Source organism: Taurulus bubalis, assembly GCF_910589615.1.
Source record: "Taurulus bubalis genome assembly, chromosome: 3".
In the NCBI taxonomy this organism is placed as follows: domain Eukaryota; kingdom Metazoa; phylum Chordata; class Actinopteri; order Perciformes; family Cottidae; genus Taurulus; species Taurulus bubalis.
In genome coordinates this window covers 25,545,331-25,560,817 of record NC_136591.1, presented here as the reverse complement: position 1 = coordinate 25,560,817, position 15,487 = coordinate 25,545,331, and positions in this window count along the sequence as shown.

Below are 15,487 nucleotides of genomic sequence, written 5' to 3'. Positions count from 1 at the left end.
TAGTGAAATGCATAAAACCTTCATGTGATTGTGTAACTCATTCAACTCATGTGCAACTTATCTACCATATAAACAAGTAATGTAACTGTGCTTATGTTTTTCTATTGCAGCAATTCCATGACCTATGTCAATGGGATCTGTATGGCTTCTCTGTTTTGGCTGAAGGCTGTAACATTACATGATAAGCCAGTGTAGCAGACCAATTCAGTGTAGTTCTGTTCAGTCTGTCATTATTGAAAAATAGCAAGCCAAGGCCCACACACAATTTGACCCAGTAACAAAAATACATTAAGATGACTATGTGCAAGCAACAAAAAAGGGATTCATAATACACAATACACAAGGCTGAAAAAATGACAAATATTTCAGTTTGCACATGAACATATGCTGTGAGTTTATGAAGACACATCCACAAATAACATTTTTGCCTGTCCTGCCAGTGACCTGGTAGCTATGGCAACAACACACGGTCATTTGTGGAGAGAAAAAAAGTCTCCTTCCTGCTCAGATGAAGGTGAAAAAGCAAATAAAGGAATGAAAAATGCAGATTTGTTATTTGCATCAGGATTTGATGCCTCGAAAACCAGGTTCCAGGTGCTGCCCTTCATGACTGACAGTGAGCGATGAATGTCCATAATCCCTCAGACTGTACGTCAAACCATAGCTTCATCCTCCCACTCTAACCTTCTAATTTATAGGTCTCACCGCCCACTCTGTGTGTGCTCAAAGTGGCATGCTTTCTTTTTCATTTGTCTTTGCATAATGATAGTGACAAGATGAACGTGTGTTGGTGTGAGTGTGTGCATGTGTTTCGCCGTTCAGCAGCCTGGCGATGTAATTACTATTTGTTCTATTAAAAATGTTTCCACTGGGTATCCCCATTCCTAGCGGCAAGACACTTATTACTGTTTAAAAGCTGGGAATCCTATAAATGACTCATCACTTCTTACACGAGCCAATGTGAAATGCAATTTTTGAAGCCAAATATGATTCTGAGAGCATCCTCAATGTCGTTATCATAATACATGTATTACCCGTACAACACAGTATCAGGGATTTAAATTAATAGGCCACGATTTGAAAGGGTTGTAAAAATGAAGGACAGGAGAGTGCCATGTACCTGAGAGGTTAGAGATCAAATCTGCCCTTGCGACCTTTGTTGCATGTCATAACTCTCTTTTCCTCTCCCCGACTTCTGCTCTAAAAAGTTTGTTTTGGTTCAGGTCCACTTCAAGAGCCTAAAGTTAATACTTTCACCAATTTAATTAATGCAAGTTACTTGTATAATGTTATTTCTAGTACAGTCAAATAATGAGAAACCAGACACATGCTTTTATTGTGAAAGCCTGCCTGGCACCGATTGCAAGGTATATTTCGCTGTGGTCCACAGCCGGTGAAAGAGACTTCTCCTTGGCTGAACTCTGGTCGACAGCCATGCTCGCTGCTCGGTGAGGTGTCAAGGAGGTGTGATATTTTTTCATTGTGCTAGCATTTTAACACTTGTTGATGCGCAATAAACACAGAGTGCAGCTTTTTGTGTCGGGAATGTCATTCGTTTTCCAGGTATTTGGTCAAAAACCTTATGATTTGACCTGATGTGGCACTAGATGAGTCAGAAGCATCACTAAAGTTATTACAGTTCAACTTGAGGGGGCCAGGATTGTCCCTACCAAATTGTATTGCAATCAATCTAATATTTGTAACCCATTGTTGATATTTTTAAAACATATTGTCCAACATCAGTTTTGGTAGTCGTCACAAACACACACACACATGAATGCTCAGCAATGCTCAGCATTCATGTGTGTGTGTCGGGTGTGTCAGGTGCTCAGCTGGGATCAGATGTAATTTCTTACATAGTTGAAACACAGACTCCTCTGTTAATCCACAGCTAAAACAATTGAAGTGAGTTGAGAGCAACGAGTTCCCGTGAATTCATGAATTTATATTTGGAGATTAATTCTGTCAAACTCAAATTTCTCCCAACGGTTCCCACATGTCTGAAGCCAGAGCCCGGTTTACATGGAGCTAGCAGGTCGTGTGCTGAGTCTACACAGTGTCCATTATGTGTCGGATCTCATTCATCGATGTTAACATCCTATCTTTTGGCTGGGTGCTGGGCTGGGTAAAAACTAAAGCCCGGTTCAGGGGCTTATTGACCTTGAAGAACATGTGACTCTTGAAATAGAAGCATTGAAAGGTGAGCAATGGATATAGTTTAAATCCAGCAAGAGAAACAGAAACATGACGTGATGTGAAAAGGCACCCTTTCCTCTCACAGTCGCAAACTTAACCCTTGTTCCCCGTATAGAAGCGTCTACATTCATTATGTTTCTCCACTCATTTATGCAATGTATAGTCCCTAAATCGTTGATTCATGTGCAAACACACCTCTGTGTGGTTGTCGTGCTTGAAAAGTCATAAAAGTGGTGTTCATTGTGAAGATTATCTTGCTGAACAAAACACGTATCATAAATTTGTGTTTGCCTCAAAGCTTATTTTCTGCAATAATCAAAAATCCAATAGAAAAGTCCCGTTGGCTATTTGTCGAGGGGACCTGTGCCATATAACCTCCAAGGTTGATCTACAGCCCTGCAGCACTCTATTGTCACTTTGTTATGCGGAACAATTTAACATTAAAATAGGACCAATGCAACCTTTCTCAAGCAGCAGTATCGGATGCATAGCCTGCGGTCAGAATGGGAGAGATCACAGGTCACTGAGGAGACAAGGATTCACATAATTTATGTTGTCAGTTAATTTCCCCAGATTTGTTTTCAGACTGGGAGTCTCCCTCCATGTCTGAAAGACTTGTGCTACCGCTTAAAGGAAAGAGACAAAGATAATGAAAATTGCATTCTTGAATTAAATCAAGGATTATATTTCAGATAGATGAGAAGGGTAATTTAATTTCTCAAAATGCACAGCTCATTCATGGTCACAAATACAGCCTCCATTCAGGGCAAGTCTCGGCAGATGCAGACCTCCTGTCATGTGTTTGTCTGCATGATAGACGATTAGATAACAGATACAAGAATTACAAGCATTCTCAATCTGATTTTAATGAAGGATTATTTTGTAATATCAAGATCTTTGTTTTTACTGTGAGTGTGAGATACTTTCTCTCGTCTACATTGCAGGGAGAAAGAACATTGTGTGTATGGGGAATATTATGAAACACACAAAGTTGCATATCAACGGTCTGCCTCTGCATATTTTGGTGTACATGTATTCGTGTTGTGATCCAAGATTCCTACACCCTCTTTTTAAAAAGATCAGATACATTTGATAGAGTATAAAAATAACAAATAAACACTGATAACGCCTTGTTTACAGGCTTAAAATAAGTACGGAAAAAGAAAAAAAACGTAAACAATATAATATAAGTACAGCAAACACATAACTCAACAACCCTTTGGGACATAAAGTCCAGTCTCCTGGCTGAAAGTCTTGTGTTTGTTTGACCAATCCACACTCCCGGAGCATTTCCTCTGATCTCGCTATATCTACGTCTTAACAATGAACTCGGTGGGGTTTACATTGTAGCCGAGATGCATCTGAATTCACAAACACATTTATACAATGATGGCAGAGGCTGCCATGCGAGGTGCCCACCTGCCCATCAGTATCTCTACAATACATTTCATTTAGCTGATGCTTTTATCCAAAACGACTTACAATAAGTGCACTCAAACATGAGTACAAACTCAGAACAAAAAGAATCAAGAAAGTACAATTTCTTTAAGAAAGCCAAACTACAAAGTGATATAAGTAAGTGTCATTTAATTGCCACTAAAGTGCTACTTTCTTTATTCAAGGTATAGTCAGAAAAGATTTGTTTTTGGTACTACTCTAAATGCTCATACACACATACTGATACACTGGATACACATCTCATCTTCCCATTAGTTTACAAAGTAACTGCTCAACTTGCTAAACCACAGTGTACATTTTTAAATAAAAAATGATGACAAACTAATTAAAGCAGAATGCATTGAGGGAACTTGAATCAAATGACTGCTCTTGGTTGAAATAATTGTCTCATTTACCTGCAAGCCAGGAGTTACCTTACTGCCCCTTGTTTGTTTTTGCAATCTCAAATCATGCTCTTGCTCAGCTATGAGCTTGAGATATGTGTGTCTGGGGAGGAAACATTTGCAATTACAGTCAACACCATGTACTTTCCTGGAAATTGACTTGGGGAGGCCGCTACATTAGCTGCAGAGCTTTAAATATCATCTGAGTCTCACTGTCTTGTCTAACACCTCATCACGCAACACTCTAGGCATGAAGAAGGAGCCCTTCTGAGAATTACAAGGTTCTTCTGGCCCTGAAATATCTGTTCCTGCAGCCATCTGGTCCTCATTGCTCCTCAGGTTGGCAGCTACACACTTACAAAGAACGAACAGCTCACAGCACTTATGTTTCACAGCAGTGCGAAAAGATGTACATCCTCGATGCAATGAAGCTTAAGCGTAAATGCACAGCGATTACTCCATGAACTGATTGGGGGTGTGTATGTTGAATGAACCAACCAGTCGGAGTCGGAGCAGCTCCGAAAGCCAATCACAGCGTTGTTGTTTAACTTTTAAATACTGTAGTTTCTCCTCTCTGGTGCTGTCAGTTGTCATTTCAGCTCAAACCGATGCGACCCTCCTCCAATCAGCATTCAGTCCTGCTCATCATTCATCATCGGGTTACAGCAACTCCCTTCTTCAATACCACCACTAGTGTCTGGACTCCAGGGGGGACCAATCGCCATAGACTTTGCACTATTCTAATATATGCAATTGTAATAAATTATTGTTAAACTCTGAAACAAGTCTCTCTTGATTGAAATGCTGTTGTTTTTTTAACTGCAGCAATGAGAAAGAAACTGTAGCTTTGGATGGAAGACTTGTCTGTTGGGGCAATTTTGCTCATTTCTGAAATGTTGAGCAAAATGCTTCTCATCACAGAGAATATCATACCAATTTGATTCACTCAATATTGAGTCTCTATATTTTGTGCCCCACTATGCACTTCTTTCTAAGTGTTCTTATCAAAATATGAAAAGCCTTTTGTGTCCTCACTATATAAAAGCATCACACTTCCACTCAACTTCCTCTTCTTCTGTATAAAAAACACCAACATGTTTAACGATGTGTGTGCGTGCGTGTGTATAAAAAAAAACAAAAAAACTTCAGTAGCCCTTAAATGGCACTTACTTCATATCCAAATTCAAATCCCCAAAAAACTAACCCTCATTTTCCTTGAGAGGCTGCAAGCTGCAATTATTTATTTATTTCTGCTCTTATGAGAATCCTACTAACCAAAAAGGAAGTGCCCTTGAAGTAAGTTCAGCAAAATAAATAAATTGGCTTTGGTCCTTCCAAATAAGAGAAATGTACAATATCACCAGACTTACCCTTTAATTTCCATGATGAGACAGTGTCGCTGTAACAACCGTTCAAAAGAGAGATAATTGCAGACTCATCTCATGTAGCCTCTTGCAGGTAGACAGACGGCAATGGATTAACATCTAGGTGAGCCCGTATCCGTTCCCTGCTTTGTGTAATTTCCACACAGATGTCATCTGCTTTCTGGCGAGATAGTAGAAAAAAAACAACAACTACAAAGTCACTAGATAAAAGGAGAAGGGGGACTTTTTATCACAGCCCACCATGTATTTAGGCAAGAGCTTCTTATGCATGGAGAAAAACCTACATGCTACAGCACACTTGCACGTCTAAAAACACGAGTCTCTAGAGACATTTAGTATTTGTCTCTGCAGCAGCATCCTCTTTGTTAAAGATTAAAATAAACCACAAAAGAAAGTGGTTTGTTGTTCAGTGATTGTGTCGGTAGGATAGAACGTGGTAGGAGTTAAATAAGAGAGACCAAACTACTTGTATGGATTATTTAGTTCAGCTCTCAGGCGTATATTGAGTAGTCTGTCATAGACTCTGACCTCTGTTTGTCAGCGGCATACGAAGTCATAGGCAAGAGTTAAAGCGAGGGAGCTAAAAGCAATGTGAAGATTCCCTAGTGTAAAAGTGTGTGTGTGTGTGTGTGTGTGTGTGTGTGTGTGTGTGTTCCCAATATAAAGGCATTAAAAGAGTGACAGACAGTAGGGGAGTACCAACAGAATGTTTTCTGTTCCAAAGACACCTTTTTTCATTAAGGAATCAATCCTCTGTCAGGAATGAAATGCAAACCATTAAAGTAAGATGTCAGTCTGCCAGTGTTATGAATAGTACCCATAACTTCACCACTGAGAATGATATTATGTAAACCCCCCTGTGTTGTTTGTCGCTGCTGCTGGCATTGTGTGGGTGTACATGTGCGTGTGTGTGCGTGTGTGTTTGTGTGTGTGTGTGTGTGTGTGCGTCTTGCACTCTGCGAGCCTCCCTTTCAAACAACCAAACCCCAAGGAAAAGTTCCATAAGTCTTTCGTGACAAGACAATGTTCTTGGATCCTACAGAAGGAAGAAAAGGCTGAAAAGAGCAGATTGAGTTATTAGTGACAAAGGAAAAGCCTTAATTGTCTATTATCAACATGAATAGAGCAGCAAATGAATAATGTGGTAAGTATTAATCATAGGGAGCTGCTATCTATCTATCTTATCTATCTATCTATCTATCTATCTATCTATCTATCTATCTATCTATCTATCTATCTATCTATCTATCTATCTATCTATCTATCTATCCATCCATCCATCCATCCATCCATCCATCCATCCATCCATCTATCTATCTATCTATCTAAAACTGAATTCTGTGACTAATTTGCAACTGTTGACAACTAATTCAGCTTCAGCCACAGCACCTGCTGCTGTTTCCTCAACAGCAGGTGCTGTGGCTAAAGCTGTACCTATAGCAACCTATATGCCTGAACCTAATTCAAGCTCATTGTTTTTTATCATAATAATTCAATCCCCCGAAGAGACCAGCACCTGGTAAAATGCTATGTGTGTGTGTGTGTGTGCGCATGTGATAACCAGGTAATACTACAGAGATCAAGAGAAAGACAGTGAAAATGCAAGCCGTAAACAAAACAAATACAAAACCAAATAGGAAACCGAACAGCTGTATTCCTTCACTTGTAATCAACAGCACAAATAACCCTCATGATTATTCTCTGGAGAGAAACTTTGTGTGAGGTCGACCTCCTCACGTTTCCAATGCTTTACTGGTTTGACGAGCCAGTGAACTGCGAGCATTATTACAGGGAGTTATTGCACAGCCGTACCTACCTCTGAAGAAAATAGCAAAGTTGTTTCAAGAGACCTTTCAGAAATGAGGATGATGTATGGACAAGCTGCACAGACACAATGCTGAGTGAAAATCTGTAGTGTATGGCCCTTCTGTGGTTTTCGATTAAATGGAAGATCCGATCTGCAGCACTTCAGAGGACCAGTGAGAACATCAGCATGTCAGCTTGAATTACACTCTCAAGGATACATATGCATTCAGCACTCATAGCCCATCTTATCGCCTCTCAGCAGCTTGCATAGTAATGTGTGTGTATGATGTGTGTGTGTGTGTGTGTGTGTGTGTGTGTGTGTGTGTGTGTGTGTGTGTGTGTGTGTGTGTGTGTGTGTGTGTGTGTGTGTGTGTGCGTGTGTGTCAGCTTGGTCAGCAAAACCCTTGTCAGCCCCCACATTAATCTTAATTTACCCCCCGTGGCCGAGGTGTACCGGTGAGATAGGTGACACTGACATCTCAGTGGGTGGTGAAGATCACAGGGACATCAAAGTGTGATGTAACAAAAGGTAGGGAGAGAAAATGTGATCTACACTGCGGAAAGATACCTCAAACCTGTTCCAGATAATAGAAGCTTCCTTAAAGGGTGATGATATATTCCTAGTAGATAAATAAATACACAATCTGAGCAGTTAGTGTCTCTGGCCCTCAGTAGGTCAGCTTTTTAGCTCTTTACAGTCATTTTTATAATATATTAATTTTCTTCATCGGCATGTCGAAACCTATTGATGGAGTCAGTGCAACTGGGACGTTCTCTGCCTGAAGTATGTTTCAGGCAGAGTTTAGTTTGTTTAGTTTGTTCATAGTCTCTTCACTGACATCCTTTCATTGTTAAAGGAAAAAACTAAATGTTGTATTTATGTGCTTTAATATCATTTGTCATTGCAGGTTCTCTAAATCTACTTGTTTTATTGTAAAGTGTGTTCATAGTCAGTGCATTTCGGGGGGTGGGGGGGGATACAGTTATCATATGATGATGATGATGTACTTATGATGAACAAGAAGATGAAAATAAAGTTTTTTATTGTGTCATGCCGTGTTCACACCAAAATAGTTGAGAAATATTTGCACGAGTAGATTACATGTTAAGTCAATACACAGACGAGAATGGTTGTGAAAAAGCACATTTTACGCCTGACAGCGCGATAGAGGCAAAAAAGCATTGCGAATATTCGCTTTTTCGTTTTTTTTTTCGCTGAGTTGCGAAAGCCAATCAGAGTTGAGATGCTCCGCCGTCGTCACCGCCGTCCTGACGTTACTGAATCAAACTGCTGGTCCGCTGAAGGAGCGCTGGAAGCGGCTTCATTCAGACATTCGTCCTGGAGGAGTCGGAGCTGTGTGCGACTACGGATAATATTATGAACCCAGACACAGAGGCGGTTGATGTTCCGACGTTTGTGGGACTTCCTCATCAAGTATAAAGCATAACTAGTGGTAATTTCAATGGTGAATGGCGGAAATGGTAAATGTTTTCACAGAGTAAAGCCACAGAGATAAGCCCCGCCCCCTTTCTGTAGCGAATGGTTACGAAAAAGCAAAAAAGTGAATTAACCACATAAAGTTGAGCGAGTAAACTCAGGCGAAAATGCGTTGCAACTCTTTTGGTGTAAACACGGCATTACAGTTTGGACACTGAAAAAAAAGGCTGAATCACAACATGACCCTGAACATGTTCTCTTCAAGCAGAGATCAGAGATTGTACTGTATATAAAAAGTGGGCGGAGTCGTCGTGACTTTGCCCATGTGATTGAGTGATTGAGACCATAAACCCATGTTTACAATGTTTACTGAGGTAATATATCAAGTGGAAGTTGGGTAATTTTCTCATTGACAATTAGACTTCTTTTTGCAACCAGAGGACCTGCCCCCTGCTCGGCAGTAGAGAGAATGCAACTTTAAACCCCATCCTCATTGTCATCACTTTTCAGAGTCTGAACACTGACTCCTGATGTATTCTGTTATTGAACTGAGAATCACTCTCTGCTAACATTGATCAGGATGTACATCCCGTACTATGCTATGATAGAGAAGTAATTGACAAAGCATTGGATCTTTAGCACTGTTTGTCAGAAGGGGATAATTCAGGAATTTACCGACGAATTAATAGCCAAGTTAAATACTGTGAACCTTTTCCTTGATAGTTTATCATGTGCAAAAGGTGACCTTGACTGCCTGATGAATACCTTTTCAAAACTGTTAAGTAATTATTATAGCAGCACAAAGGGCTGATTTTCCTCCTCTGCTTTCCAGGATTTGGTACTTCAAATACCCGTAGGAGCCAGAGCAGGTTCACATTTTAATGACCATGCATGCGTGTGTTTTTGCAGGTGCTCCATGTGAACACACATATCGCATGAGTTCATTTCGCTCAGTTGTTCACGATGATTGATTTCCTTAAGGCTCACGCAAATAAGCAGGAGATGAAAGACTTGAAAGTCTGCTGTGAAACCACAATTATTCTTTTTGAGCTCTGTCATCTATTGAGAAGCAGCGAGTGGAACAATCACAGCTGACACTGAACGTGCAATGCATTGTTGAACACAGCTTAATGAGGGAGAAGCTTGAGACCAGGATCAGTGGTATAAACTATTTCCACATGAGTGCTAACTGTGTCTCAAACTATGCTTCGTCTGCTCTCACCCCTGATAAGGATCACTGATCTTTGTGAAAAAAGAGTGAATCTTTGCCCCTTGAAAGGAATGGCTTTATCATAGTTGTGGTCTTGCTCACCAGACTCAAATTCAATAGGTTAAGTTGAGTTCATAGCCAAACCTTTTAACACGTATTCCGAGGAGATAACTAACTTTTAGTGAAGTGTCCGTATAAACTTTCTTTAAGTCTTGCAAATATATACGTCTGCTTTTTTGATGATATTTAATAACACAAAGTCAAAATCTGTATGGGATTGTACATCATATACAGTATGTCAGTATGTATTACTGATGATAGAGCAATCTAAAAGTAATACTTTTATTTTCACTAAAAGCCCCTGCTGCATGCTGAAAATACTGCTGATAATTCTCTGCAGGATGAGGAAACTGCAACCTCAGTAAAAAGGATTCAGGTATATTCAGCAGATGCAACTCATTTGTACTAACATCTGAGTTTTTACAATGCAAGCTTGCAGGCAACGGTATAAAATATAAATATTGATCATATTAATCGTATTCAACTTTCAGCATTTCTGTTTGCTGATGTCGCAGAACTTTTTCAAGCAATATCACTGTTTGTGTGGCATTGCATTTATAAACAAGTAAGGCGCTAGATTGAGAATAAATGTTCTCCAATTATCTAATCCTTAATTCTAAAATCCTAATTAACAACAGATGTATGTAAGAAAGACGCCTTTGTAAGCACCTTATGTGAGTTAGTCACTTGGTAGTGACGTGAGTCTTGAGACTCGTTTCCAGGCGTGCTAATATGGACTGAAATCATTTCGCAAACAATGCTGAAACGCCTGTGTGAACGGGGATCGTTTTTGTTTTTAAATTCTGGTTTGAAACCAAAACGTATTAGTGTGGATGTAGCCTTAAAAATGGGATCCTACCATCAATGCTGTCGTGTTTTACTGGCAGAACTACAACACTTCTGCAGTGCCCCCACTAGCAGTGTTTTGCTTCAGGGCTGTTGTGTAACTTTTGCACACATTCATCTGTTTGTGTTACTCTTAGCATCTACAGTAGATATCTGTTTTTAAACCATCTGAACATATACAGATGCTGCAAAGGCATACATATGAAATGTTCTCTTTTTAATCTTTTCCTGTAACTTCAGGGCCATGTTCCTTTTCTGAAATTCCTGTTTCTTCATCTTCTTACTCTTCTAATTATTTCCGAACTTTGGTGTAATTTGGACAAAACCATTGCATTTCTCATCAAGATCAAAGTAGGGGAAAATCAATTGAACAGTCCCTACTTCCATTAAAGAAGCTATTACAGCCTGAGTCATATACGTTATATAATGAAACACGAGGCTTATCTCTAAATTGCCTGCCAGCTCATATTTGTTTGCTATCTGTTATCATCCTGTGTGGTGACAATGGAGCGGAGTGTAATTTGCATACATAGTTATAAGTTAAATGACCTGAATTTCCATTGGCTTTGAAAGCGTCTTATTGATGAATATGATGTCGCCGTGCAGAATTAAATTAGAGTTAACTTAACCTGACTGCTGGAAGGAATGAGAACGTGAGTCTAAGTGAGGCTAAACTTTGTTAACCATTCAGAAGTCACTGTTACATTGAAGTGTTCAACTGTATGTGTCTCAGGTGGAGTTTCATTGTCTCCTTGTGATATCATTAATAGTCTCCTCCTGAGATATAACCTCATGCTTCTGCTTCTCTCTGCTTCATCATTTGCGGACTGTTCCTCTCAAACAGGACATCACCTGCAGCAGCAACATATGGCTTTTGTTACATGACAGTAATCTCATTATCGGTGACGTTGTTTTGTTAATGGATTCTATTACCATAGTAATGTCCCCTAATGTCACAGCAAAATGCCAGACACATCATGTAGTAAGCCATTTTACAGTTCCCTGTTACCTGTTTGACATAAGGGTCACATTACTTATGGACTATGGACAAAAAGTCAGCGTCTGCTTTTAGTTTCACAAGGGACGTGAACGACATCCACCTGGATGGAAGTCATGTGTCTGTTTGACCCATCCACCACCATGTGGTGTAGAATAGTCTGCACTCTATACTCTAATAGGTCTAATAATGATGCGGTGAGGTTTCATTGCAGTTAGTTACAAGTGCAGTGCGTTGGTATCAGCCGCTAAAGGAGCATGGACCAAGCAGCAGGATTGCAAACAATATAAATAATTGTTGCTATAAATATGCAACAGTAACACTTTTTAATAACTACACACTATTTAGCATTAGTATAGCATGAGTAAACACTTATTTCATCATTTATAAAGCATTGTTCCAACATGAACACTCATTAGTATGCAATTAAACACAGTTATAAATGTTTCATTCTTGATTAATAAGCGTGACAATTATGCATTTCATGATTGGGTTTTCATACTTTATAAATGATAGATTCCCCATTTGTAAATTAAGTAATATACACGGCACCTCAGTTGTAAGTAGACCAATCCAGGTGATAGCTATAGACAATCTAGGTGATAGCTCATGCCACAGTGACCGGCATCGCCTCACATCACCTGGCCGGCGTTCTTTCAGGCCCGGTCCACGGTGGTGACACGTCATCACCGTGGGACACACGTTTACACTCTAGGACTCGGTGTGTCCCACGGTGATGACAGAAAGAACGCCGGCCAGGTGATGTGAGGCGATGCCCGTCAGTGGCACGAGTGGTTTCCTAGTATGCTGGCACTTACATATTATTGATTATGAGTATCTAGCTATCACCTCTGGATTGGTCAACTTACAACTGAGGTGGCACATGCTCTCTCGGGACCTCTAGTTAGTGACACAGCTAGCTAGCTCATAGTCAATAACGTGTAAGTGTCAGAAAACTATGAAACCACTCGTGCCACTGACGGCCATCGCCCCCCATCACCATCATATTAATGTTCTTTATCACTTTGTGTTGTGTCTATTTCCTTTTTCTGTTGAGAAGATAACTGAGACTTTTGTTAGCTTTGAGGCACTGCTGGCCTTTCAATGTCATTTATTAATGTGTTGTAAAGCATAGATAGTTCTCACTTTAGATGGGGTCACACAAAATACTTAACTAACACTTAACAAACGACTAGTAACTACCTGAATTAATCATAAATTGCAGTATTAAAACATGTTTATAAAGCATACGTGTATCATCTATAAGTCCTTAATAATTGCTTTGCAATATATATATATATATATATATATATATATATATATATATATATATATATATATATATATATATATATTACTTAATTTACAAATGGGGAATCCATTATTTATAAAGTATGAAAACCCAATCATTAAACGAATAATAGTCAAGCTGATTAATCAAGAATAAAACTTTTATAACTGTGTTTATGAATTGCATACTAATGAGTTACAAATGAGTGTTGGAACAATGCTTTATGAATGATGAATTAAGTGTTAACTCATGCTTTACTAATGCTAAAAAGTGTGTAGTTATTATAAAGTGCTACCTGTAACTGCAGCATCCATTTGCTACAATTACAGCAGAACTGTAACCATAGCAATGTAAGGAAAGCTGACACTGAAATCATTCATTCAAGGTTCTTAGGTTAACATTAAACTTCATATCACACAAATGAATATCTACTTGACTGCTTGAGCACAGTGACATGACTGGATGTGACAGAGGCTGGAACGGGAGGTTCAACATCGCTGTGTTGCGCATCAGAGCCCTTTGTGTCAATAATGTGTGTCTATAGAAAGAATAAAGAGAACAAGTAAAGACTTGAATTGATCACAGAAATGATTTAGCATTGTCATGTAAATATTGCATCAAAAAGCCCCAAACGTTATTATATCTGAAGGAGGAAAGAGGAAGCTCCACCTCTTAAGTGATGGAGGCGTCTGAGAGAGCCAGTAACGCCCCACTATCAAAATGAATCTCACATTCGTTGAGCATGCTTGTGCAGATTGGACTCTTTGCCGAGTCAAAGGCCAGAAAAGGAAAAGAGTGAGAGAAAATAGGAAAGGATGAAGTAGAAAGAAATTATTGCTGGTGATTTATGACGGAACAAGCAGTTTCTTGAAACCTTGAAATTTGTGTTTTATGGATTTCTTACTGTCATACTGCAGACTACAATGCAGTGCTTCTTTCTTTTGCAGAAGAGGCATTCTTTCCTCAGCAAACTCAGCCACGGGAATACTGAAATGTCAGCAAAAGTGGGGATTGTGGGTTGTTCTGACCATTATCTCTCATTGTGCACTTACAGTAGATAAAGATTTTTGTATATCTTTATTGACACATCTTTCAGTGTGTGTGTATAAATTGCACAGCTGTGCAAGTATCTCAATTCAATTAGCAGTAGGAGCTCATGCAAATCAATCGTGTGGACACATCTCTGCACACGCACGCCCTTCCTTTTAAACACACACACCTTCACAAGGACAGAAAAGGGCTGAGCCTCATTCGATAATCAAATCACTGGGAACCCCTGTCAGCCATAGTTTTGTAAATTCATGTATTGTTCACAACTGCATGCCATAATGAATAACTACTTACATCAGGGACATAAAGCATACAGACTCCCTCACTAATTCAGATTAATTTAATTACCACACTGACTTCATGTGCAACCTGAAGTCTGCTTCTACTTACTGAGAAGATGGCTGTTGCCTGGATGTGAGATGTGGACTTGTGACTGGAATGCCACCAGTTTAAATGACTGGGCAAAGCAAGGAAAAAGCTTTTATCTTCTCTCCCTTAAACAGGATGAAAAAGCCCTTGGGACGGACATGAAAACAAGGGTAGTTGTAGGTAAGCTCCAGACTAAAAACAAGGTTCTATTGAGTCAAATTGATGACATTCAAAGGTATTTTTAGCTTCATGAAGGAAGAACATTCTCTTCTTAGCAGCATCTGTGTGCTCTTGCACAAAGGTTAATGGCTGCTCAGAGGAGCAGGGGGCAGGCAGTTTCTTGGATGATGCCAGAAAGTGTCTTTCATAATGTATGACCGTACTGTAGCTACAGATGTGAGATATTTTCATGCTGAGCTACAGCTATTCTTGCACTGTGAAGAAGATTGTAGCACCTTCGATTTTTGTTCATCCCTTGTTGACATGTTGCAGCATGGGAAGCCTCTGAAGAGCGTCCTCTCTCTGTTCCCACAATGCACAGTGCAGCACAGCGCACCCAGAGTGTCGGACTGGTGAATACCTCCTCTAACCGGTACAATCCCAGCCTCTGCGTCCTCCCATTAACGCGCCTCACAGCGCAACAATGTCTCCAAACACCCGCACGGATTTCATGGAAGCGATTTGTTGCCCTCGTTCCTTTTACGCTCCATCCTAGCGCTTCTTCTGCTGTGTACGCGATGTCCTGGGTGAATTTCCTGCGGAGATTGTAAAGTGGATGGAAGAGAAGCCATGTGGAGAGCGGCTACGTCCCTTAGTGGGAGCACCGGAGGCGAAAAGCGACAATAACGGGAGATCATCATTTTCGCTTTCGTGGAGAAAAAAAGATCCGTCGATGAGGAAACAGATGGTAGAGAAGTAAGTGTGAAGATTACACATATTCCTCATGACTGTGCACCTTCTGAGAGTGATGATAAAGGCTAACAATGTATGTTGTTGTG